Source organism: Solea solea, chromosome 14 (assembly GCF_958295425.1).
Source record: "Solea solea chromosome 14, fSolSol10.1, whole genome shotgun sequence".
Classification (NCBI taxonomy): Eukaryota; Metazoa; Chordata; class Actinopteri; order Pleuronectiformes; family Soleidae; genus Solea; species Solea solea.
Window position 1 is genome coordinate 3,635,072 of NC_081147.1, and position 23,211 is coordinate 3,658,282.

General features: G+C 45.3%; 30 non-coding genes across 30 annotated transcripts; all 30 read left to right on the plus strand.

The window, feature by feature from the left end:
- The first annotated feature begins 334 nt into the window (after nt 1-334).
- trnal-aag (transfer RNA leucine (anticodon AAG)) lies at nt 335-416 on the plus strand. The gene has a single exon. It is a non-coding gene; the product is annotated as a tRNA-Leu (tRNA).
- Nucleotides 417-986: 570 nt separating this feature from the next.
- trnal-aag (transfer RNA leucine (anticodon AAG)) lies at nt 987-1,068 on the plus strand. Its single transcript has one exon. It is a non-coding gene; the product is annotated as a tRNA-Leu (tRNA).
- Nucleotides 1,069-1,654: 586 nt separating this feature from the next.
- On the plus strand, nt 1,655-1,736 carry trnal-aag (transfer RNA leucine (anticodon AAG)). Its single transcript has one exon. It is a non-coding gene; the product is annotated as a tRNA-Leu (tRNA).
- A 586-nt stretch (nt 1,737-2,322) lies between these two features.
- On the plus strand, nt 2,323-2,404 carry trnal-aag (transfer RNA leucine (anticodon AAG)). The gene has a single exon. It is a non-coding gene; the product is annotated as a tRNA-Leu (tRNA).
- Nucleotides 2,405-2,990: 586 nt separating this feature from the next.
- On the plus strand, nt 2,991-3,072 carry trnal-aag (transfer RNA leucine (anticodon AAG)). Its single transcript has one exon. It is a non-coding gene; the product is annotated as a tRNA-Leu (tRNA).
- Nucleotides 3,073-3,642: 570 nt separating this feature from the next.
- trnal-aag (transfer RNA leucine (anticodon AAG)) lies at nt 3,643-3,724 on the plus strand. The gene has a single exon. It is a non-coding gene; the product is annotated as a tRNA-Leu (tRNA).
- Nucleotides 3,725-4,885: 1,161 nt separating this feature from the next.
- Nucleotides 4,886-4,967, plus strand: trnal-aag (transfer RNA leucine (anticodon AAG)). Its single transcript has one exon. It is a non-coding gene; the product is annotated as a tRNA-Leu (tRNA).
- A 569-nt stretch (nt 4,968-5,536) lies between these two features.
- On the plus strand, nt 5,537-5,618 carry trnal-aag (transfer RNA leucine (anticodon AAG)). Its single transcript has one exon. It is a non-coding gene; the product is annotated as a tRNA-Leu (tRNA).
- A 1,161-nt stretch (nt 5,619-6,779) lies between these two features.
- trnal-aag (transfer RNA leucine (anticodon AAG)) lies at nt 6,780-6,861 on the plus strand. The gene has a single exon. It is a non-coding gene; the product is annotated as a tRNA-Leu (tRNA).
- A 569-nt stretch (nt 6,862-7,430) lies between these two features.
- On the plus strand, nt 7,431-7,512 carry trnal-aag (transfer RNA leucine (anticodon AAG)). Its single transcript has one exon. It is a non-coding gene; the product is annotated as a tRNA-Leu (tRNA).
- Nucleotides 7,513-8,673: 1,161 nt separating this feature from the next.
- On the plus strand, nt 8,674-8,755 carry trnal-aag (transfer RNA leucine (anticodon AAG)). Its single transcript has one exon. It is a non-coding gene; the product is annotated as a tRNA-Leu (tRNA).
- Nucleotides 8,756-9,324: 569 nt separating this feature from the next.
- trnal-aag (transfer RNA leucine (anticodon AAG)) lies at nt 9,325-9,406 on the plus strand. The gene has a single exon. It is a non-coding gene; the product is annotated as a tRNA-Leu (tRNA).
- Nucleotides 9,407-9,992: 586 nt separating this feature from the next.
- On the plus strand, nt 9,993-10,074 carry trnal-aag (transfer RNA leucine (anticodon AAG)). The gene has a single exon. It is a non-coding gene; the product is annotated as a tRNA-Leu (tRNA).
- Nucleotides 10,075-11,235: 1,161 nt separating this feature from the next.
- trnal-aag (transfer RNA leucine (anticodon AAG)) lies at nt 11,236-11,317 on the plus strand. The gene has a single exon. It is a non-coding gene; the product is annotated as a tRNA-Leu (tRNA).
- Nucleotides 11,318-11,886: 569 nt separating this feature from the next.
- Nucleotides 11,887-11,968, plus strand: trnal-aag (transfer RNA leucine (anticodon AAG)). Its single transcript has one exon. It is a non-coding gene; the product is annotated as a tRNA-Leu (tRNA).
- A 586-nt stretch (nt 11,969-12,554) lies between these two features.
- Nucleotides 12,555-12,636, plus strand: trnal-aag (transfer RNA leucine (anticodon AAG)). Its single transcript has one exon. It is a non-coding gene; the product is annotated as a tRNA-Leu (tRNA).
- A 1,161-nt stretch (nt 12,637-13,797) lies between these two features.
- trnal-aag (transfer RNA leucine (anticodon AAG)) lies at nt 13,798-13,879 on the plus strand. Its single transcript has one exon. It is a non-coding gene; the product is annotated as a tRNA-Leu (tRNA).
- Nucleotides 13,880-14,448: 569 nt separating this feature from the next.
- Nucleotides 14,449-14,530, plus strand: trnal-aag (transfer RNA leucine (anticodon AAG)). The gene has a single exon. It is a non-coding gene; the product is annotated as a tRNA-Leu (tRNA).
- A 586-nt stretch (nt 14,531-15,116) lies between these two features.
- trnal-aag (transfer RNA leucine (anticodon AAG)) lies at nt 15,117-15,198 on the plus strand. Its single transcript has one exon. It is a non-coding gene; the product is annotated as a tRNA-Leu (tRNA).
- A 1,161-nt stretch (nt 15,199-16,359) lies between these two features.
- On the plus strand, nt 16,360-16,441 carry trnal-aag (transfer RNA leucine (anticodon AAG)). The gene has a single exon. It is a non-coding gene; the product is annotated as a tRNA-Leu (tRNA).
- Nucleotides 16,442-17,012: 571 nt separating this feature from the next.
- trnal-aag (transfer RNA leucine (anticodon AAG)) lies at nt 17,013-17,094 on the plus strand. The gene has a single exon. It is a non-coding gene; the product is annotated as a tRNA-Leu (tRNA).
- Nucleotides 17,095-17,665: 571 nt separating this feature from the next.
- On the plus strand, nt 17,666-17,747 carry trnal-aag (transfer RNA leucine (anticodon AAG)). Its single transcript has one exon. It is a non-coding gene; the product is annotated as a tRNA-Leu (tRNA).
- A 578-nt stretch (nt 17,748-18,325) lies between these two features.
- On the plus strand, nt 18,326-18,407 carry trnal-aag (transfer RNA leucine (anticodon AAG)). Its single transcript has one exon. It is a non-coding gene; the product is annotated as a tRNA-Leu (tRNA).
- A 571-nt stretch (nt 18,408-18,978) lies between these two features.
- Nucleotides 18,979-19,060, plus strand: trnal-aag (transfer RNA leucine (anticodon AAG)). The gene has a single exon. It is a non-coding gene; the product is annotated as a tRNA-Leu (tRNA).
- A 571-nt stretch (nt 19,061-19,631) lies between these two features.
- Nucleotides 19,632-19,713, plus strand: trnal-aag (transfer RNA leucine (anticodon AAG)). Its single transcript has one exon. It is a non-coding gene; the product is annotated as a tRNA-Leu (tRNA).
- A 570-nt stretch (nt 19,714-20,283) lies between these two features.
- Nucleotides 20,284-20,365, plus strand: trnal-aag (transfer RNA leucine (anticodon AAG)). The gene has a single exon. It is a non-coding gene; the product is annotated as a tRNA-Leu (tRNA).
- Nucleotides 20,366-20,951: 586 nt separating this feature from the next.
- trnal-aag (transfer RNA leucine (anticodon AAG)) lies at nt 20,952-21,033 on the plus strand. The gene has a single exon. It is a non-coding gene; the product is annotated as a tRNA-Leu (tRNA).
- A 570-nt stretch (nt 21,034-21,603) lies between these two features.
- trnal-aag (transfer RNA leucine (anticodon AAG)) lies at nt 21,604-21,685 on the plus strand. Its single transcript has one exon. It is a non-coding gene; the product is annotated as a tRNA-Leu (tRNA).
- A 586-nt stretch (nt 21,686-22,271) lies between these two features.
- Nucleotides 22,272-22,353, plus strand: trnal-aag (transfer RNA leucine (anticodon AAG)). The gene has a single exon. It is a non-coding gene; the product is annotated as a tRNA-Leu (tRNA).
- Nucleotides 22,354-22,924: 571 nt separating this feature from the next.
- trnal-aag (transfer RNA leucine (anticodon AAG)) lies at nt 22,925-23,006 on the plus strand. The gene has a single exon. It is a non-coding gene; the product is annotated as a tRNA-Leu (tRNA).
- The last annotated feature ends 205 nt before the right edge of the window (nt 23,007-23,211 follow it).

Consider the following 23,211-nt stretch of genomic DNA (forward strand, 5'->3'; position numbering starts at 1 on the left):
TCGAAACCATCCTCTGCTAAGGCAATGATCTGTGCTTCCTCTCTGTAGTCTGAGAGAAGTCCTGACTCTGGTGAAGACGCTGGGGAGGCTATTGGATGAACCTTCAGTCACCAGTCCATGTACACAAAACAAGTGATGGTGGTTAAGCCTTGCGGTTTCTCCTTTTCTTTATAAGTTTTGGGCAAACAGCAGAGTGAAATACTTCTTCAAGGTAAACATTCTTCTTCCTGTGAATGTCATTGGTCTGACTTTTCAGTGAAGCATCTTACTTGACGACGTCAAACTGATTTGCGAAATCTTGGAAAAAAAAACTAAAGAGTGACAGGCTTCTATAGGTAGTGTGGCCGAGCGGTCCAAGGCGCTGGATTAAGGCTCCAGTCTCTTAGGAGGCGTGGGTTCAAATCCCACCACTGCCATTGGACATTTGTCGTTTGAAAGCCTTCATGTCAGAGACTATGTATCTTACCGGACCAATAGACTTCTGCACATATAACTCAATGTGTACACAAGTCTTTTTGACTTTGGCAAACTGGTCCCTTTTAGACCTACCTAAGAACAGTTTGTCTGTCTGTTGTTCTCCTTTGTCATAGTGATCAGGAGCAGAGTGGCGCCGCGGAAGCGTGCTGGGCCCATAACCCAGAGGTCGATGGATCGAAACCATCCTCTGCTAAGGCAATGATCTGTGCTTCCTCTATGTAGTCTGAGAGAAGTACTGACTCTGGTGAAGACGCTGGGGAGGCTATTGGATGAACCTTCAGTCACCAGTCCATGTACACAAAACAAGTGATGGTGGTTAAGCCTTGCGGTTTCTCCTTTTTCTTTATAAGTTTTGGGCAAACAGCAGAGTGAAATACTTCTTCGAGGTAAACATTCTTCTTCCTGTGAATGTCATTGGTCTGACTTTTCAGTGAAGCATCTTACTTGACGACGTCATACTGATTTGTGAAACTTGGACAAAAAAAACTCAAGAGTGACAGGCGTCTATAGGTAGTGTGGCCGAGGGGTCCAAGGCGCTGGATTAAGGCTCCAGTCTCTTAGGAGGCGTGGGTTCAAATCCCACCACTGCCATTGGACATTTGTCGTTTGAAAGCCTTCATGTCAGAGACTATGTATCTTACCGGACCAATAGACTTCTGCACATATAACTCAATGTGTACACATGATCCTCAAGCTGGGAGTGTTTTGACTTTGGCAAACTGGTCCCTTTTAGACCTACCTAAGAACAGTTTGTCTGTCTGTTGTTCTCCTTTGTCATAGTGATCAGGAGCAGAGTGGCGCAGCGGAAGCGTGCTGGGCCCATAACCCAGAGGTCGATGGATCGAAACCATCCTCTGCTAAGGCAATGATCTGTGCTTCCTCTCTGTAGTCTGAGAGAAGTCCTGACTCTGGTGAAGACGCTGGGGAGGCTATTGGATGAATCCTTCAGTCACCAGTCCATGTACACAAAACAAGTGATGGTGGTTAAGCCTTGCAATTTCTCCTTTTTCTTTATAAGTTTTGGGCAAACAGCAGAGTGAAATACTTCTTCGAGGTAAACATTCTTCTTCCTGTGAATGTCATTGGTCTGACTTTTCAGTGAAGCATCTTACTTGACGACGTCAAACTGATTTGCGAAATCTTGGAAAAAAAAACTAAAGAGTGACAGGCTTCTATAGGTAGTGTGGCCGAGCGGTCCAAGGCGCTGGATTAAGGCTCCAGTCTCTTAGGAGGCGTGGGTTCAAATCCCACCACTGCCATTGGACATTTGTCGTTTGAAAGCCTTCATGTCAGAGACTATGTATCTTACCGGACCAATAGACTTCTGCACATATAACTCAATGTGTACACATGATCCTCAAGCTGGGAGTGTTTTGACTTTGGCAAACTGGTCCCTTTTAGACCTACCTAAGAACAGTTTGTCTCTATGTTGTTCTCCTTTGTCATAGTGATCAGGAGCAGAGTGGCGCAGCGGAAGCGTGCTGGGCCCATAACCCAGAGGTCGATGGATCGAAACCATCCTCTGCTAAGGCAATGATCTGTGCTTCCTCTCTGTAGTCTGAGAGAAGTCCTGACTCTGGTGAAGACGCTGGGGAGGCTATTGGATGAATCCTTCAGTCACCAGTCCATGTACACAAAACAAGCGATGGTGGTTAAGCCTTGCGGTTTCTCCTTTTTCTTTATAAGTTTTGGGCAAACAGCAGAGTGAAATACTTCTTCGAGGTAAACATTCTTCTTCCTGTGAATGTCATTGGTCTGACTTTTCAGTGAAGCATCTTACTTGACGACGTCAAACTGATTTGCGAAATCTTGGAAAAAAAAACTAAAGAGTGACAGGCTTCTATAGGTAGTGTGGCCGAGCGGTCCAAGGCGCTGGATTAAGGCTCCAGTCTCTTAGGAGGCGTGGGTTCAAATCCCACCACTGCCATTGGACATTTGTCGTTTGAAAGCCTTCATGTCAGAGACTATGTATCTTACCGGACCAATAGACTTCTGCACATATAACTCAATGTGTACACATGATTCTCAAGCTGGAAGTGTTTTGACTTTGGCAAACTGGTCCCTTTTAGACCTACCTAAGAAGAGTTTGTCTGTCTGTTGTTCTCCTTTTTCATAGTGATCAGGAGCAGAGTAGCGCAGCGGAAGCGTGCTGGGCCCATAACCCAGAGGTCGATGGATCGAAACCATCCTCTGCTAAGGCAATGATCTGTGCTTCCTCTATGTAGTCTGTGAGAAGTACTGACTCTGGTGAAGACACTGTGGAGGGTATTTGAAGAACCCTTAAATCACCAGTCTATGTACACGACACAAGTGATGGTGTTTAAGCCTTGCGGTTTCTCCTTTTTCTTTATAAGTTTTGGGCAAACAGCAGAGTGAAATACTTCTTCGAGGTAAACATTCTTCTTCCTGTGAATGTCATTGGTCTGACTTTTCAGTGAAGCATCTTACTTGACGACGTCATACTGATTTGTGAAAGTTGGACAAAAAAAACTCAAGAGTGACAGGCGTCTGTAGGTAGTGTGGCCGAGGGGTCCAAGGCGCTGGATTAAGGCTCCAGTCTCTTAGGAGGCGTGGGTTCAAATCCCACCACTGCCATTGGACATTTGTCGTTTGAAAGCCTTCATGTCAGAGACTATGTATCTTACCAGACCAATAGACTTCTGCACATATAACTCAATGTGTACACAAGTCTTTTTGACTTTGGCAAACTGGTCCCTTTTAGACCTACCTAAGAACAGTTTGTCTGTCTGTTGTTCTCCTTTGTCATAGTGATCAGGAGCAGAGTGGCGCAGCGGAAGCGTGCTGGGCCCATAACCCAGAGGTCGATGGATCGAAACCATCCTCTGCTAAGGCAATGATCTGTGCTTCCTCTCTGTAGTCTGAGAGAAGTCCTGACTCTGGTGAAGACGCTGGGGAGGCTATTGGATGAACCTTCAGTCACCAGTCCATGTACACAAAACAAGTGATGGTGGTTAAGCCTTGCGGTTTCTCCTTTTTCTTTATAAGTTTTGGGCAAACAGCAGAGTGAAATACTTCTTCGAGGTAAACATTCTTCTTCCTGTGAATGTCATTGGTCTGACTTTTCAGTGAAGCATCTTACTTGACGACGTCATACTGATTTGTGAAACTTGGACAAAAAAAACTCAAGAGTGACAGGCGTCTATAGGTAGTGTGGCCGAGGGGTCCAAGGCGCTGGATTAAGGCTCCAGTCTCTTAGGAGGCGTGGGTTCAAATCCCACCACTGCCATTGGACATTTGTCGTTTGAAAGCCTTCATGTCAGAGACTATGTATCTTACCGGACCAATAGACTTCTGCACATATAACTCAATGTGTACACATGATCCTCAAGCTGGGAGTGTTTTGACTTTGGCAAACTGGTCCCTTTTAGACCTACCTAAGAACAGTTTGTCTCTATGTTGTTCTCCTTTGTCATAGTGATCAGGAGCAGAGTGGCGCAGAGGAAGCGTGCTGGGCCCATAACCCAGAGGTCGATGGATCGAAACCATCCTCTGCTAAGGCAATGATCTGTGCTTCCTCTCTGTAGTCTGAGAGAAGTCCTGACTCTGGTGAAGACGCTGGGGAGGCTATTGGATGAACCTTCAGTCACCAGTCCATGTACACAAAACAAGTGATGGTGGTTAAGCCTTGCGGTTTCTCCTTTTTCTTTATAAGTTTTGGGCAAACAGCAGAGTGAAATACTTCTTCGAGGTAAACATTCTTCTTCCTGTGAATGTCATTGGTCTGACTTTTCAGTGAAGCATCTTACTTGACGACGTCATACTGATTTGTGAAACTTGGACAAAAAAAACTCAAGAGTGACAGGCGTCTATAGGTAGTGTGGCCGAGGGGTCCAAGGCGCTGGATTAAGGCTCCAGTCTCTTAGGAGGCGTGGGTTCAAATCCCACCACTGGCATTGGACATTTGTCGTTTGAAAGCCTTCATGTCAGAGACTATGTATCTTACCGGACCAATAGACTTCTGCACATATAACTCAATGTGTACACATGATCCTCAAGCTGGGAGTGTTTTGACTTTGGCAAACTGGTCCCTTTTAGACCTACCTAAGAACAATTTGTCTGTCTGTCTGCTAAGGCAATGATCTGTGCTTCCTCTCTGTAGTCTGAGAGAAGTCCTGACTCTGGTGAAGACGCTGGGGAGGCTATTGGATGAATCCTTCAGTCACCAGTCCATGTACACAAAACAAGTGATGGTGGTTAAGACTTGCGGTTTCTCCTTTTTCTTTATAAGTTTTGGGCAAACAGCAGAGTGAAATACTTCTTCGAGGTAAACATTCTTCTTCCTGTGAATGTCATTGGTCTGACTTTTCAGTGAAGCATCTTACTTGACGACGTCAAACTGATTTGCGAAATCTTGGAAAAAAAAACTAAAGAGTGACAGGCTTCTATAGGTAGTGTGGCCGAGCGGTCCAAGGCGCTGGATTAAGGCTCCAGTCTCTTAGGAGGCGTAGGTTCAAATCCCACCACTGCCATTGGACATTTGTCGTTTGAAAACCTTCATGTCAGAGACTATGTATCTTACCGGGCCAATAGACTTCTGCACATATAACTCAATGTGTACACAAGTCTTTTTGACTTTGGCAAACTGGTCCCTTTTAGACCTACCTAAGAACAGTTTGTCTGTCTGTTGTTCTCCTTTGTCATAGTGATCAGGAGCAGAGTGGCGCAGCGGAAGCGTGCTGGGCCCATAACCCAGAGGTCGATGGATCGAAACCATCCTCTGCTAAGGCAATGATCTGTGCTTCCTCTCTGTAGTCTGAGAGAAGTCCTGACTCTGGTGAAGACGCTGGGGAGGCTATTGGATGAACCTTCAGTCACCAGTCCATGTACACAAAACAAGTGATGGTGGTTAAGCCTTGCGGTTTCTCCTTTTCTTTATAAGTTTTGGGCAAACAGCAGAGTGAAATACTTCTTCAAGGTAAACATTCTTCTTCCTGTGAATGTCATTGGTCTGACTTTTCAGTGAAGCATCTTACTTGACGACGTCAAACTGATTTGCGAAATCTTGGAAAAAAAAACTAAAGAGTGACAGGCTTCTATAGGTAGTGTGGCCGAGCGGTCCAAGGCGCTGGATTAAGGCTCCAGTCTCTTAGGAGGCGTGGGTTCAAATCCCACCACTGCCATTGGACATTTGTCGTTTGAAAGCCTTCATGTCAGAGACTATGTATCTTACCGGACCAATAGACTTCTGCACATATAACTCAATGTGTACACATGATCCTCAAGCTGGGAGTGTTTTGACTTTGGCAAACTGGTCCCTTTTAGACCTACCTAAGAACAGTTTGTCTCTATGTTGTTCTCCTTTGTCATAGTGATCAGGAGCAGAGTGGCGCAGAGGAAGCGTGCTGGGCCCATAACCCAGAGGTCGATGGATCGAAACCATCCTCTGCTAAGGCAATGATCTGTGCTTCCTCTCTGTAGTCTGAGAGAAGTCCTGACTCTGGTGAAGACGCTGGGGAGGCTATTGGATGAACCTTCAGTCACCAGTCCATGTACACAAAACAAGTGATGGTGGTTAAGCCTTGCGGTTTCTCCTTTTTCTTTATAAGTTTTGGGCAAACAGCAGAGTGAAATACTTCTTCGAGGTAAACATTCTTCTTCCTGTGAATGTCATTGGTCTGACTTTTCAGTGAAGCATCTTACTTGACGACGTCATACTGATTTGTGAAACTTGGACAAAAAAAACTCAAGAGTGACAGGCGTCTATAGGTAGTGTGGCCGAGGGGTCCAAGGCGCTGGATTAAGGCTCCAGTCTCTTAGGAGGCGTGGGTTCAAATCCCACCACTGGCATTGGACATTTGTCGTTTGAAAGCCTTCATGTCAGAGACTATGTATCTTACCGGACCAATAGACTTCTGCACATATAAGTCAATGTGTACACATGATCCTCAAGCTGGGAGTGTTTTGACTTTGGCAAACTGGTCCCTTTTAGACCTACCTAAGAACAGTTTGTCTGTCTGTCTGCTAAGGCAATGATCTGTGCTTCCTCTCTGTAGTCTGAGAGAAGTCCTGACTCTGGTGAAGACGCTGGGGAGGCTATTGGATGAATCCTTCAGTCACCAGTCCATGTACACAAAACAAGTGATGGTGGTTAAGACTTGCGGTTTCTCCTTTTTCTTTATAAGTTTTGGGCAAACAGCAGAGTGAAATACTTCTTCGAGGTAAACATTCTTCTTCCTGTGAATGTCATTGGTCTGACTTTTCAGTGAAGCATCTTACTTGACGACGTCAAACTGATTTGCGAAATCTTGGAAAAAAAAACTAAAGAGTGACAGGCTTCTATAGGTAGTGTGGCCGAGCGGTCCAAGGCGCTGGATTAAGGCTCCAGTCTCTTAGGAGGCGTAGGTTCAAATCCCACCACTGCCATTGGACATTTGTCGTTTGAAAACCTTCATGTCAGAGACTATGTATCTTACCGGGCCAATAGACTTCTGCACATATAACTCAATGTGTACACAAGTCTTTTTGACTTTGGCAAACTGGTCCCTTTTAGACCTACCTAAGAACAGTTTGTCTGTCTGTTGTTCTCCTTTGTCATAGTGATCAGGAGCAGAGTGGCGCAGCGGAAGCGTGCTGGGCCCATAACCCAGAGGTCGATGGATCGAAACCATCCTCTGCTAAGGCAATGATCTGTGCTTCCTCTCTGTAGTCTGAGAGAAGTCCTGACTCTGGTGAAGACGCTGGGGAGGCTATTGGATGAACCTTCAGTCACCAGTCCATGTACACAAAACAAGTGATGGTGGTTAAGCCTTGCGGTTTCTCCTTTTCTTTATAAGTTTTGGGCAAACAGCAGAGTGAAATACTTCTTCAAGGTAAACATTCTTCTTCCTGTGAATGTCATTGGTCTGACTTTTCAGTGAAGCATCTTACTTGACGACGTCAAACTGATTTGCGAAATCTTGGAAAAAAAAACTAAAGAGTGACAGGCTTCTATAGGTAGTGTGGCCGAGCGGTCCAAGGCGCTGGATTAAGGCTCCAGTCTCTTAGGAGGCGTGGGTTCAAATCCCACCACTGCCATTGGACATTTGTCGTTTGAAAGCCTTCATGTCAGAGACTATGTATCTTACCGGACCAATAGACTTCTGCACATATAACTCAATGTGTACACATGATTCTCAAGCTGGGAGTGTTTTGACTTTGGCAAACTGGTCCCTTTTAGACCTACCTAAGAAGAGTTTGTCTGTCTGTTGTTCTCCTTTTTCATAGTGATCAGGAGCAGAGTAGCGCAGCGGAAGCGTGCTGGGCCCATAACCCAGAGGTCGATGGATCGAAACCATCCTCTGCTAAGGCAATGATCTGTGCTTCCTGTCTGTAGTCTGAGAGAAGTCCTGACTCTGGTGAAGACGCTGGGGAGGCTATTGGATGAACCTTCAGTCACCAGTCCATGTACACAAAACAAGTGATGGTGGTTAAGCCTTGCGGTTTCTCCTTTTTCTTTATAAGTTTTGGGCAAACAGCAGAGTGAAATACTTCTTCGAGGTAAACATTCTTCTTCCTGTGAATGTCATTGGTCTGACTTTTCAGTGAAGCATCTTACTTGACGACGTCATACTGATTTGTGAAACTTGGACAAAAAAAACTCAAGAGTGACAGGCGTCTATAGGTAGTGTGGCCGAGGGGTCCAAGGCGCTGGATTAAGGCTCCAGTCTCTTAGGAGGCGTGGGTTCAAATCCCACCACTGGCATTGGACATTTGTCGTTTGAAAGCCTTCATGTCAGAGACTATGTATCTTACCGGACCAATAGACTTCTGCACATATAAGTCAATGTGTACACATGATCCTCAAGCTGGGAGTGTTTTGACTTTGGCAAACTGGTCCCTTTTAGACCTACCTAAGAACAGTTTGTCTGTCTGTCTGCTAAGGCAATGATCTGTGCTTCCTCTCTGTAGTCTGAGAGAAGTCCTGACTCTGGTGAAGACGCTGGGGAGGCTATTGGATGAATCCTTCAGTCACCAGTCCATGTACACAAAACAAGTGATGGTGGTTAAGACTTGCGGTTTCTCCTTTTTCTTTATAAGTTTTGGGCAAACAGCAGAGTGAAATACTTCTTCGAGGTAAACATTCTTCTTCCTGTGAATGTCATTGGTCTGACTTTTCAGTGAAGCATCTTACTTGACGACGTCAAACTGATTTGCGAAATCTTGGAAAAAAAAACTAAAGAGTGACAGGCTTCTATAGGTAGTGTGGCCGAGCGGTCCAAGGCGCTGGATTAAGGCTCCAGTCTCTTAGGAGGCGTAGGTTCAAATCCCACCACTGCCATTGGACATTTGTCGTTTGAAAACCTTCATGTCAGAGACTATGTATCTTACCGGGCCAATAGACTTCTGCACATATAACTCAATGTGTACACAAGTCTTTTTGACTTTGGCAAACTGGTCCCTTTTAGACCTACCTAAGAACAGTTTGTCTGTCTGTTGTTCTCCTTTGTCATAGTGATCAGGAGCAGAGTGGCGCAGCGGAAGCGTGCTGGGCCCATAACCCAGAGGTCGATGGATCGAAACCATCCTCTGCTAAGGCAATGATCTGTGCTTCCTCTCTGTAGTCTGAGAGAAGTCCTGACTCTGGTGAAGACGCTGGGGAGGCTATTGGATGAACCTTCAGTCACCAGTCCATGTACACAAAACAAGTGATGGTGGTTAAGCCTTGCGGTTTCTCCTTTTCTTTATAAGTTTTGGGCAAACAGCAGAGTGAAATACTTCTTCAAGGTAAACATTCTTCTTCCTGTGAATGTCATTGGTCTGACTTTTCAGTGAAGCATCTTACTTGACGACGTCAAACTGATTTGCGAAATCTTGGAAAAAAAAACTAAAGAGTGACAGGCTTCTATAGGTAGTGTGGCCGAGCGGTCCAAGGCGCTGGATTAAGGCTCCAGTCTCTTAGGAGGCGTGGGTTCAAATCCCACCACTGCCATTGGACATTTGTCGTTTGAAAGCCTTCATGTCAGAGACTATGTATCTTACCGGACCAATAGACTTCTGCACATATAACTCAATGTGTACACATGATTCTCAAGCTGGGAGTGTTTTGACTTTGGCAAACTGGTCCCTTTTAGACCTACCTAAGAAGAGTTTGTCTGTCTGTTGTTCTCCTTTTTCATAGTGATCAGGAGCAGAGTAGCGCAGCGGAAGCGTGCTGGGCCCATAACCCAGAGGTCGATGGATCGAAACCATCCTCTGCTAAGGCAATGATCTGTGCTTCCTCTATGTAGTCTGTGAGAAGTACTGACTCTGGTGAAGACACTGTGGAGGGTATTTGACGAACCCTTAAATCACCAGTCTATGTACACGACACAAGTGATGGTGTTTAAGCCTTGCAGTTTCACCTTTGTCTTTATAAGTTTTGGGCAAACAGCAGAGTGAAATACTTCTTCGAGGTAAACATTCTTCTTCCTGTGAATGTCATTGGTCTGACTTTTCAGTGAAGCATCTTACTTGACGACGTCAAACTGATTTGCGAAATCTTGGAAAAAAAAACTAAAGAGTGACAGGCTTCTATAGGTAGTGTGGCCGAGCGGTCCAAGGCGCTGGATTAAGGCTCCAGTCTCTTAGGAGGCGTGGGTTCAAATCCCACCACTGCCATTGGACATTTGTCGTTTGAAAGCCTTCATGTCAGAGACTATGTATCTTACCGGACCAATAGACTTCTGCACATATAACTCAATGTGTACACATGATCCTCAAGCTGGGAGTGTTTTGACTTTGGCAAACTGGTCCCTTTTAGACCTACCTAAGAACAGTTTGTCTCTATGTTGTTCTCCTTTGTCATAGTGATCAGGAGCAGAGTGGCGCAGAGGAAGCGTGCTGGGCCCATAACCCAGAGGTCGATGGATCGAAACCATCCTCTGCTAAGGCAATGATCTGTGCTTCCTCTCTGTAGTCTGAGAGAAGTCCTGACTCTGGTGAAGACGCTGGGGAGGCTATTGGATGAACCTTCAGTCACCAGTCCATGTACACAAAACAAGTGATGGTGGTTAAGCCTTGCGGTTTCTCCTTTTTCTTTATAAGTTTTGGGCAAACAGCAGAGTGAAATACTTCTTCGAGGTAAACATTCTTCTTCCTGTGAATGTCATTGGTCTGACTTTTCAGTGAAGCATCTTACTTGACGACGTCATACTGATTTGTGAAACTTGGACAAAAAAAACTCAAGAGTGACAGGCGTCTATAGGTAGTGTGGCCGAGGGGTCCAAGGCGCTGGATTAAGGCTCCAGTCTCTTAGGAGGCGTGGGTTCAAATCCCACCACTGGCATTGGACATTTGTCGTTTGAAAGCCTTCATGTCAGAGACTATGTATCTTACCGGACCAATAGACTTCTGCACATATAACTCAATGTGTACACATGATCCTCAAGCTGGGAGTGTTTTGACTTTGGCAAACTGGTCCCTTTTAGACCTACCTAAGAACAGTTTGTCTGTCTGTCTGCTAAGGCAATGATCTGTGCTTCCTCTCTGTAGTCTGAGAGAAGTCCTGACTCTGGTGAAGACGCTGGGGAGGCTATTGGATGAATCCTTCAGTCACCAGTCCATGTACACAAAACAAGTGATGGTGGTTAAGACTTGCGGTTTCTCCTTTTTCTTTATAAGTTTTGGGCAAACAGCAGAGTGAAATACTTCTTCGAGGTAAACATTCTTCTTCCTGTGAATGTCATTGGTCTGACTTTTCAGTGAAGCATCTTACTTGACGACGTCAAACTGATTTGCGAAATCTTGGAAAAAAAAACTAAAGAGTGACAGGCTTCTATAGGTAGTGTGGCCGAGCGGTCCAAGGCGCTGGATTAAGGCTCCAGTCTCTTAGGAGGCGTAGGTTCAAATCCCACCACTGCCATTGGACATTTGTCGTTTGAAAACCTTCATGTCAGAGACTATGTATCTTACCGGGCCAATAGACTTCTGCACATATAACTCAATGTGTACACAAGTCTTTTTGACTTTGGCAAACTGGTCCCTTTTAGACCTACCTAAGAACAGTTTGTCTGTCTGTTGTTCTCCTTTGTCATAGTGATCAGGAGCAGAGTGGCGCAGCGCAAGCGTGCTGGGCCCATAACCCAGAGGTCTATGGATCGAAACCATCCTCTGCTAAGGCAATGATCTGTGCTTCCTCTCTGTAGTCTGAGAGAAGTCCTGACTCTGGTGAAGACGCTGGGGAGGCTATTGGATGAACCTTCAGTCACCAGTCCATGTACACAAAACAAGTGATGGTGGTTAAGCCTTGCGGTTTCTCCTTTTCTTTATAAGTTTTGGGCAAACAGCAGAGTGAAATACTTCTTCAAGGTAAACATTCTTCTTCCTGTGAATGTCATTGGTCTGACTTTTCAGTGAAGCATCTTACTTGACGACGTCAAACTGATTTGCGAAATCTTGGAAAAAAAAACTAAAGAGTGACAGGCTTCTATAGGTAGTGTGGCCGAGCGGTCCAAGGCGCTGGATTAAGGCTCCAGTCTCTTAGGAGGCGTGGGTTCAAATCCCACCACTGCCATTGGACATTTGTCGTTTGAAAGCCTTCATGTCAGAGACTATGTATCTTACCGGACCAATAGACTTCTGCACATATAACTCAATGTGTACACATGATTCTCAAGCTGGGAGTGTTTTGACTTTGGCAAACTGGTCCCTTTTAGACCTACCTAAGAAGAGTTTGTCTGTCTGTTGTTCTCCTTTTTCATAGTGATCAGGAGCAGAGTAGCGCAGCGGAAGCGTGCTGGGCCCATAACCCAGAGGTCGATGGATCGAAACCATCCTCTGCTAAGGCAATGATCTGTGCTTCCTCTATGTAGTCTGTGAGAAGTACTGACTCTGGTGAAGACACTGTGGAGGGTATTTGACGAACCCTTAAATTACCAGTCTATGTACACGACACAAGTGATGGTGTTTAAGCCTTGCAGTTTCTCCTTTTTCTTTATAAGTTTTGGGCAAACAGCAGAGTGAAATACTTCTTCGAGGTAAACATTCTTCTTCCTGTGAATGTCATTGGTCTGACTTTTCAGTGAAGCATCTTACTTGACGACGTCAAACTGATTTGCGAAATCTTGGAAAAAAAAACTAAAGAGTGACAGGCTTCTATAGGTAGTGTGGCCGAGCGGTCCAAGGCGCTGGATTAAGGCTCCAGTCTCTTAGGAGGCGTGGGTTCAAATCCCACCACTGCCATTGGACATTTGTCGTTTGAAAGCCTTCATGTCAGAGACTATGTATCTTACCGGACCAATAGACTTCTGCACATATAACTCAATGTGTACACATGATCCTCAAGCTGGGAGTGTTTTGACTTTGGCAAACTGGTCCCTTTTAGACCTACCTAAGAACAGTTTGTCTCTATGTTGTTCTCCTTTGTCATAGTGATCAGGAGCAGAGTGGCGCAGAGGAAGCGTGCTGGGCCCATAACCCAGAGGTCGATGGATCGAAACCATCCTCTGCTAAGGCAATGATCTGTGCTTCCTCTCTGTAGTCTGAGAGAAGTCCTGACTCTGGTGAAGACGCTGGGGAGGCTATTGGATGAACCTTCAGTCACCAGTCCATGTACACAAAACAAGTGATGGTGGTTAAGCCTTGCGGTTTCTCCTTTTTCTTTATAAGTTTTGGGCAAACAGCAGAGTGAAATACTTCTTCGAGGTAAACATTCTTCTTCCTGTGAATGTCATTGGTCTGACTTTTCAGTGAAGCATCTTACTTGACGACGTCATACTGATTTGTGAAACTTGGACAAAAAAAACTCAAGAGTGACAGGCGTCTATAGGTAGTGTGGCCGAGGGGTCCAAGGCGCTGGATTAAGGCTCCAGTCTCTTAGGAGGCGTGGGTTCAAATCCCACCACTGGCATTGGACATTTGTCGTTTGAAAGCCTTCATGTCAGAGACTATGTATCTTACCGGACCAATAGACTTCTGCACATATAACTCAATGTGTACACATGATCCTCAAGCTGGGAGTGTTTTGACTTTGGCAAACTGGTCCCTTTTAGACCTACCTAAGAACAGTTTGTCTGTCTGTCTGCTAAGGCAATGATCTGTGCTTCCTCTCTGTAGTCTGAGAGAAGTCCTGACTCTGGTGAAGACGCTGGGGAGGCTATTGGATGAATCCTTCAGTCACCAGTCCATGTACACAAAACAAGTGATGGTGGTTAAGACTTGCGGTTTCTCCTTTTTCTTTATAAGTTTTGGGCAAACAGCAGAGTGAAATACTTCTTCGAGGTAAACATTCTTCTTCCTGTGAATGTCATTGGTCTGACTTTTCAGTGAAGCATCTTACTTGACGACGTCAAACTGATTTGCGAAATCTTGGAAAAAAAAACTAAAGAGTGACAGGCTTCTATAGGTAGTGTGGCCGAGCGGTCCAAGGCGCTGGATTAAGGCTCCAGTCTCTTAGGAGGCGTAGGTTCAAATCCCACCACTGCCATTGGACATTTGTCGTTTGAAAACCTTCATGTCAGAGACTATGTATCTTACCGGGCCAATAGACTTCTGCACATATAACTCAATGTGTACACAAGTCTTTTTGACTTTGGCAAACTGGTCCCTTTTAGACCTACCTAAGAACAGTTTGTCTGTCTGTTGTTCTCCTTTGTCATAGTGATCAGGAGCAGAGTGGCGCAGCGCAAGCGTGCTGGGCCCATAACCCAGAGGTCTATGGATCGAAACCATCCTCTGCTAAGGCAATGATCTGTGCTTCCTCTCTGTAGTCTGAGAGAAGTCCTGACTCTGGTGAAGACGCTGGGGAGGCTATTGGATGAACCTTCAGTCACCAGTCCATGTACACAAAACAAGTGATGGTGGTTAAGCCTTGCGGTTTCTCCTTTTCTTTATAAGTTTTGGGCAAACAGCAGAGTGAAATACTTCTTCAAGGTAAACATTCTTCTTCCTGTGAATGTCATTGGTCTGACTTTTCAGTGAAGCATCTTACTTGACGACGTCAAACTGATTTGCGAAATCTTGGAAAAAAAAACTAAAGAGTGACAGGCTTCTATAGGTAGTGTGGCCGAGCGGTCCAAGGCGCTGGATTAAGGCTCCAGTCTCTTAGGAGGCGTGGGTTCAAATCCCACCACTGCCATTGGACATTTGTCGTTTGAAAGCCTTCATGTCAGAGACTATGTATCTTACCGGACCAATAGACTTCTGCACATATAACTCAATGTGTACACATGATTCTCAAGCTGGGAGTGTTTTGACTTTGGCAAACTGGTCCCTTTTAGACCTACCTAAGAAGAGTTTGTCTGTCTGTTGTTCTCCTTTTTCATAGTGATCAGGAGCAGAGTAGCGCAGCGGAAGCGTGCTGGGCCCATAACCCAGAGGTCGATGGATCGAAACCATCCTCTGCTAAGGCAATGATCTGTGCTTCCTCTATGTAGTCTGTGAGAAGTACTGACTCTGGTGAAGACACTGTGGAGGGTATTTGACGAACCCTTAAATTACCAGTCTATGTACACGACACAAGTGATGGTGTTTAAGCCTTGCAGTTTCTCCTTTTTCTTTATAAGTTTTGGGCAAACAGCAGAGTGAAATACTTCTTCGAGGTAAACATTCTTCTTCCTGTGAATGTCATTGGTCTGACTTTTCAGTGAAGCATCTTACTTGACGACGTCAAACTGATTTGCGAAATCTTGGAAAAAAAAACTAAAGAGTGACAGGCTTCTATAGGTAGTGTGGCCGAGCGGTCCAAGGCGCTGGATTAAGGCTCCAGTCTCTTAGGAGGCGTGGGTTCAAATCCCACCACTGCCATTGGACATTTGTCGTTTGAAAGCCTTCATGTCAGAGACTATGTATCTTACCGGACCAATAGACTTCTGCACATATAACTCAATGTGTACACATGATCCTCAAGCTGGGAGTGTTTTGACTTTGGCAAACTGGTCCCTTTTAGACCTACCTAAGAACAGTTTGTCTCTATGTTGTTCTCCTTTGTCATAGTGATCAGGAGCAGAGTGGCGCAGAGGAAGCGTGCTGGGCCCATAACCCAGAGGTCGATGGATCGAAACCATCCTCTGCTAAGGCAATGATCTGTGCTTCCTCTCTGTAGTCTGAGAGAAGTCCTGACTCTGGTGAAGACGCTGGGGAGGCTATTGGATGAACCTTCAGTCACCAGTCCATGTACACAAAACAAGTGATGGTGGTTAAGCCTTGCGGTTTCTCCTTTTTCTTTATAAGTTTTGGGCAAACAGCAGAGTGAAATACTTCTTCGAGGTAAACATTCTTCTTCCTGTGAATGTCATTGGTCTGACTTTTCAGTGAAGCATCTTACTTGACGACGTCATACTGATTTGTGAAACTTGGACAAAAAAAACTCAAGAGTGACAGGCGTCTATAGGTAGTGTGGCCGAGGGGTCCAAGGCGCTGGATTAAGGCTCCAGTCTCTTAGGAGGCGTGGGTTCAAATCCCACCACTGGCATTGGACATTTGTCGTTTGAAAGCCTTCATGTCAGAGACTATGTATCTTACCGGACCAATAGACTTCTGCACATATAACTCAATGTGTACACATGATCCTCAAGCTGGGAGTGTTTTGACTTTGGCAAACTGGTCCCTTTTAGACCTACCTAAGAACAGTTTGTCTGTCTGTCTGCTAAGGCAATGATCTGTGCTTCCTCTCTGTAGTCTGAGAGAAGTCCTGACTCTGGTGAAGACGCTGGGGAGGCTATTGGATGAATCCTTCAGTCACCAGTCCATGTACACAAAACAAGTGATGGTGGTTAAGACTTGCGGTTTCTCCTTTTTCTTTATAAGTTTTGGGCAAACAGCAGAGTGAAATACTTCTTCGAGGTAAACATTCTTCTTCCTGTGAATGTCATTGGTCTGACTTTTCAGTGAAGCATCTTACTTGACGACGTCAAACTGATTTGCGAAATCTTGGAAAAAAAAACTAAAGAGTGACAGGCTTCTATAGGTAGTGTGGCCGAGCGGTCCAAGGCGCTGGATTAAGGCTCCAGTCTCTTAGGAGGCGTGGGTTCAAATCCCACCACTGCCATTGGACATTTGTCGTTTGAAAACCTTCATGTCAGAGACTATGTATCTTACCGGACCAATAGACTTCTGCACATATAACTCAATGTGTACACAAGTCTTTTTGACTTTGGCAAACTGGTCCTTTTTAGACCTACCTAAGAACAGTTTGTCTGTCTGTTGTTCTCCTTTGTCATAGTGATCAGGAGCAGAGTGGCGCAGCGGAAGCGTGCTGGGCCCATAACCCAGAGGTCGATGGATCGAAACCATCCTCTGCTAAGGCAATGATCTGTGCTTCCTCTCTGTAGTCTGTGAGAAGTCCTGACTCTGGTGAAGACGCTGGGGAGGCTATTGGATGAATCCTTCAGTCACCAGTCCATGTACACAAAACAAGTGATGGTGGATAAGACTTGCGATTTCTCCTTTTTCTTTATAAGTTTTGGGCAAACAGCAGAGTGAAATACTTCTTCAAGGTAAACATTCTTCTTCCTGTGAATGTCATTGGTCTGACTTTTCAGTGAAGCATCTTACTTGACGACGTCAAACTGATTTGCGAAATCTTGGAAAAAAAAACTAAAGAGTGACAGGCTTCTATAGGTAGTGTGGCCGAGTGGTCCAAGGCGCTGGATTAAGGCTCCAGTCTCTTAGGAGGCGTGGGTTCAAATCCCACCACTGCCATTGGACATTTGTCGTTTGAAAGCCTTCATGTCAGAGACTATGTATCTTACCGGACCAATAGACTTCTGCACATATAACTCAATGTGTACACAAGTCTTTTTGACCTTGGCAAACTGGTCCCTTTTAGACCTACCTAAGAACAGTTTGTCTGTCTGTTGTTCTCCTTTGTCATAGTGATCAGGAGCAGAGTGGCGCAGCGGAAGCGTGCTGGGCCCATAACCCAGAGGTCGATGGATCGAAACCATCCTCTGCTAAGGCAATGATCTGTGCTTCCTCTCTGTAGTCTGAGAGAAGTCCTGACTCTGGTGAAGACGCTGGGTAGGCTATTGGATGAATCCTTCAGTCACCAGTCCATGTACACAAAACAAGTGATGGTGGATAAGACTTGCGATTTCTCCTTTTTCTTTATAAGTTTTGGGCAAACAGCAGAGTGAAATACTTCTTCAAGGTAAACATTCTTCTTCCTGTGAATGTCATTGGTCTGACTTTTCAGTGAAGCATCTTACTTGACGACGTCAAACTGATTTGCGAAATCTTGGAAAAAAAAACTAAAGAGTGACAGGCTTCTATAGGTAGTGTGGCCGAGCGGTCCAAGGCGCTGGATTAAGGCTCCAGTCTCTTAGGAGGCGTGGGTTCAAATCCCACCACTGCCATTGGACATTTGTCGTTTGAAAGCCTTCATGTCAGAGACTATGTATCTTACCGGACCAATAGACTTCTGCACATATAACTCAATGTGTACACAAGTCTTTTTGACTTTGGCAAACTGGTCCCTTTTAGACCTACCTAAGAACAGTTTGTCTGTCTGTTGTTCTCCTTTGTCATAGTGATCAGGAGCAGAGTGGCGCAGCGGAAGCGTGCTGGGCCCATAACCCAGAGGTCGATGGATCGAAACCATCCTCTGCTAAGGCAATGATCTGTGCTTCCTCTCTGTAGTCTGAGAGAAGTCCTGACTCTGGTGAAGACGCTGGGGAGGCTATTGGATGAATCCTTCAGTCACCAGTCCATGTACACAAAACAAAAAACAGGTGATGGTGGTTAAGACTTGCGGTTTCTCCTTTTTCTTTATAAGTTTTGGGCAAACAGCAGAGTGAAATACTTCTTCGAGGTAAACATTCCTCTTCCTGTGAATGTCATTGGTCTGACTTTTCAGTGAAGCATCTTACTTGACGACGTCAAACTGATTTGCGAAATCTTGGCAAAAAAAACTAAAGAGTAACAGGCTTCTATAGGTAGTGTGGCCGAGCGGTCCAAGGCGCTGGATTAAGGCTCCAGTCTCTTAGGAGGCGTGGGTTCAAATCCCACCACTGCCATTGGACATTTGTCGTTTGAAAACCTTCATGTCAGAGACTATGTATCTTACCGGACCAATAGACTTCTGCACATATAACTCAATGTGTACACAAGTCTTTTTGACTTTGGCAAACTGGTCCTTTTTAGACCTACCTAAGAACAGTTTGTCTGTCTGTTGTTCTCCTTTGTCATAGTGATCAGGAGCAGAGTGGCGCAGCGGAAGCGTGCTGGGCCCATAACCCAGAGGTCGATGGATCGAAACCATCCTCTGCTAAGGCAATGATCTGTGCTTCCTCTCTGTAGTCTGAGAGAAGTCCTGACTCTGGTGAAGACGCTGGGGAGGCTATTGGATGAATCCTTCAGTCACCAGTCCATGTACACAAAACAAGTGATGGTGGTTAAGACTTGCGATTTCTCCTTTTTCTTTATAAGTTTTGGGCAAACAGCAGAGTGAAATACTTCTTCAAGGTAAACATTCTTCTTCCTGTGAATGTCATTGGTCTGACTTTTCAGTGAAGCATCTTACTTGACGACGTCAAACTGATTTGCGAAATCTTGGAAAAAAAAACTAAAGAGTGACAGGCTTCTATAGGTAGTGTGGCCGAGCGGTCCAAGGCGCTGGATTAAGGCTCCAGTCTCTTAGGAGGCGTGGGTTCAAATCCCACCACTGCCATTGGACATTTGTCGTTTGAAAGCCTTCATGTCAGAGACTATGTATCTTACCGGACCAATAGACTTCTGCACATATAACTCAATGTGTACACAAGTCTTTTTGACCTTGGCAAACTGGTCCCTTTTAGACCTACCTAAGAACAGTTTGTCTGTCTGTTGTTCTCCTTTGTCATAGTGATCAGGAGCAGAGTGGCGCAGCGGAAGCGTGCTGGGCCCATAACCCAGATGTCGATGGATCGAAACCATCCTCTGCTAAGGCAATGATCTGTGCTTCCTCTCTGTAGTCTGAGAGAAGTCCTGACTCTGGTGAAGACGCTGGGGAGGCTATTGGATGAATCCTTCAGTCACCAGTCCATGTACACAAAACAAGTGATGGTGGTTAAGACTTGCGATTTCTCCTTTTTCTTTATAAGTTTTGGGCAAACAGCAGAGTGAAATACTTCTTCAAGGTAAACATTCTTCTTCCTGTGAATGTCATTGGTCTGACTTTTCAGTGAAGCATCTTACTTGACGACGTCAAACTGATTTGCGAAATCTTGGAAAAAAAAACTAAAGAGTGACAGGCTTCTATAGGTAGTGTGGCCGAGCGGTCCAAGGCGCTGGATTAAGGCTCCAGTCTCTTAGGAGGCGTGGGTTCAAATCCCACCACTGCCATTGGACATTTGTCGTTTGAAAGCCTTCATGTCAGAGACTATGTATCTTACCGGACCAATAGACTTCTGCACATATAACTCAATGTGTACACAAGTCTTTTTGACTTTGGCAAACTGGTCCCTTTTAGACCTACCTAAGAACAGTTTGTCTGTCTGTTGTTCTCCTTTGTCATAGTGATCAGGAGCAGAGTGGCGCAGCGGAAGCGTGCTGGGCCCATAACCCAGAGGTCGATGGATCGAAACCATCCTCTGCTAAGGCAATGATCTGTGCTTCCTCTCTGTAGTCTGAGAGAAGTCCTGACTCTGGTGAAGCTGCTGGGGAGGCTATTGGATGAACCTTCAGTCACCAGTCCATGTACACAAAAAAAGAGGTGGTGGTTAAGCCTTGCGGTTTCTCCTTTTTCTTTATAAGTTTTGGGCAGACAGCAGAGTGAAATACTTCTTCGAGGTAAACATTCTTCTTCCTGTGAATGTCATTGGTCTGACTTTTCAGTGAAGCATCTTACTTGACGAAGTCATACTGATTTGTGAAACTTGGACAAAAAAAACTCAAGAGTGATAGGCGTCTGTAGGTAGTGTGGCCGAGGGGTCCAAGGCGCTGGATTAAGGCTCCAGTCACTTAGGAGGCGTGGGTTCAAATCCCACCACTGCCATTGGACGTTAGTCGTTTGAAAGCCTTCATGTCAGAGACTATGTATCTTACCGGACCAATAGACTTCTGCACATATAACTCAATGTGTACACATGATCCTCAAGCTGGGAGTGTTTTGACTTTGGCAAACTGGTCCCTTTTAGACCTACCTAAGAACAGTTTGTCTGTCTGTTGTTCTCCTTTGTCATAGTGATCAGGAGCAGAGTGGCGCAGCGGAAGCGTGCTGGGCCCATAACCCAGAGGTCGATGGATCGAAACCATCCTCTGCTAAGGCAATGATCTGTGCTTCCTCTCTGTAGTCTGAGAGAAGTCCTGACTCTGGTGAAGACGCTGGGGAGGCTATTGGATGAATCCTTCAGTCACCAGTCCATGTACACAAAACAAGTGATGGTGGTTAAGACTTGCGATTTCTCCTTTTTCTTTATAAGTTTTGGGCAAACAGCAGAGTGAAATACTTCTTCAAGGTAAACATTCTTCTTCCTGTGAATGTCATTGGTCTGACTTTTCAGTGAAGCATCTTACTTGACGACGTCAAACTGATTTGCGAAATCTTGGAAAAAAAAACTAAAGAGTGACAGGCTTCTATAGGTAGTGTGGCCGAGCGGTCCAAGGCGCTGGATTAAGGCTCCAGTCTCTTAGGAGGCGTGGGTTCAAATCCCACCACTGCCATTGGACATTTGTCGTTTGAAAGCCTTCATGTCAGAGACTATGTATCTTACCGGACCAATAGACTTCTGCACATATAACTCAATGTGTACACAAGTCTTTTTGACTTTGGCAAACTGGTCCCTTTTAGACCTACCTAAGAACAGTTTGTCTGTCTGTTGTTCTCCTTTGTCATAGTGATCAGGAGCAGAGTGGCGCAGCGGAAGCGTGCTGGGCCCATAACCCAGAGGTCGATGGATCGAAACCATCCTCTGCTAAGGCAATGATCTGTGCTTCCTCTCTGTAGTCTGAGAGAAGTCCTGACTCTGGTGAAGCTGCTGGGGAGGCTATTGGATGAACCTTCAGTCACCAGTCCATGTACACAAAAAAAGAGGTGGTGGTTAAGCCTTGCGGTTTCTCCTTTTTCTTTATAAGTTTTGGGCAGACAGCAGAGTGAAATACTTCTTCGAGGTAAACATTCTTCTTCCTGTGAATGTCATTGGTCTGACTTTTCAGTGAAGCATCTTACTTGACGAAGTCATACTGATTTGTGAAACTTGGACAAAAAAAACTCAAGAGTGATAGGCGTCTGTAGGTAGTGTGGCCGAGGGGTCCAAGGCGCTGGATTAAGGCTCCAGTCACTTAGGAGGCGTGGGTTCAAATCCCACCACTGCCATTGGACGTTAGTCGTTTGAAAGCCTTCATGTCAGAGACTATGTATCTTACCGGACCAATAGACTTCTGCACATATAACTCAATGTGTACACATGATCCTCAAGCTGGGAGTGTTTTGACTTTGGCAAACTGGTCCCTTTTAGACCTACCTAAGAACAGTTTGTCTGTCTGTTGTTCTCCTTTGTCATAGTGATCAGGAGCAGAGTGGCGCAGCGGAAGCGTGCTGGGCCCATAACCCAGAGGTCGATGGATCGAAACCATCCTCTGCTAAGGCAATGATCTGTGCTTCCTCTCTGTAGTCTGAGAGAAGTCCTGACTCTGGTGAAGACGCTGGGGAGGCTATTGGATGAATCCTTCAGTCACCAGTCCATGTACACAAAACAAGTGATGGTGGTTAAGACTTGCGATTTCTCCTTTTTCTTTATAAGTTTTGGGCAAACAGCAGAGTGAAATACTTCTTCAAGGTAAACATTCTTCTTCCTGTGAATGTCATTGGTCTGACTTTTCAGTGAAGCATCTTACTTGACGACGTCATACTGATTTGTGAAACTTGGACAAAAAAAACTCAAGAGTGACAGGCGTCTATAGGTAGTGTGGCCGAGGGGTCCAAGGCGCTGGATTAAGGCTCCAGTCTCTTAGGAGGCGTGGGTTCAAATCCCACCACTGCCATTGGACATTTGTCGTTTGAAAGCCTTCATGTCAGAGACTATGTATCTTACCGGACCAATAGACTTCTGCACATATAACTCAATGTGTACACAAGTCTTTTTGACTTTGGCAAACTGGTCCTTTTTAGACCTACCTAAGAACAGTTTGTCTGTCTGTTGTTCTCCTTTGTCATAGTGATCAGGAGCAGAGTGGCGCAGCGGAAGCGTGCTGGGCCCATAACCCAGAGGTCGATGGATCGAAACCATCCTCTGCTAAGGCAATGATCTGTGCTTCCTCTCTGTAGTCTGAGAGAAGTCCTGACTCTGGTGAAGACGCTGGGGAGGCTATTGGATGAATCCTTCAGTCACCAGTCCATGTACACAAAACAAGTGATGGTGGTTAAGACTTGCGATTTCTCCTTTTTCTTTATAAGTTTTGGGCAAACAGCAGAGTGAAATACTTCTTCAAGGTAAACATTCTTCTTCCTGTGAATGTCATTGGTCTGACTTTTCAGTGAAGCATCTTACTTGACGACGTCAAACTGATTTGCGAAATCTTGGAAAAAAAAACTAAAGAGTGACAGGCTTCTATAGGTAGTGTGGCCGAGCGGTCCAAGGCGCTGGATTAAGGCTCCAGTCTCTTAGGAGGCGTGGGTTCAAATCCCACCACTGCCATTGGACATTTGTCGTTTGAAAGCCTTCATGTCAGAGACTATGTATCTTACCGGACCAATAGACTTCTGCACATATAACTCAATGTGTACACAAGTCTTTTTGACCTTGGCAAACTGGTCCCTTTTAGACCTACCTAAGAACAGTTTGTCTGTCTGTTGTTCTCCTTTGTCATAGTGATCAGGAGCAGAGTGGCGCAGCGGAAGCG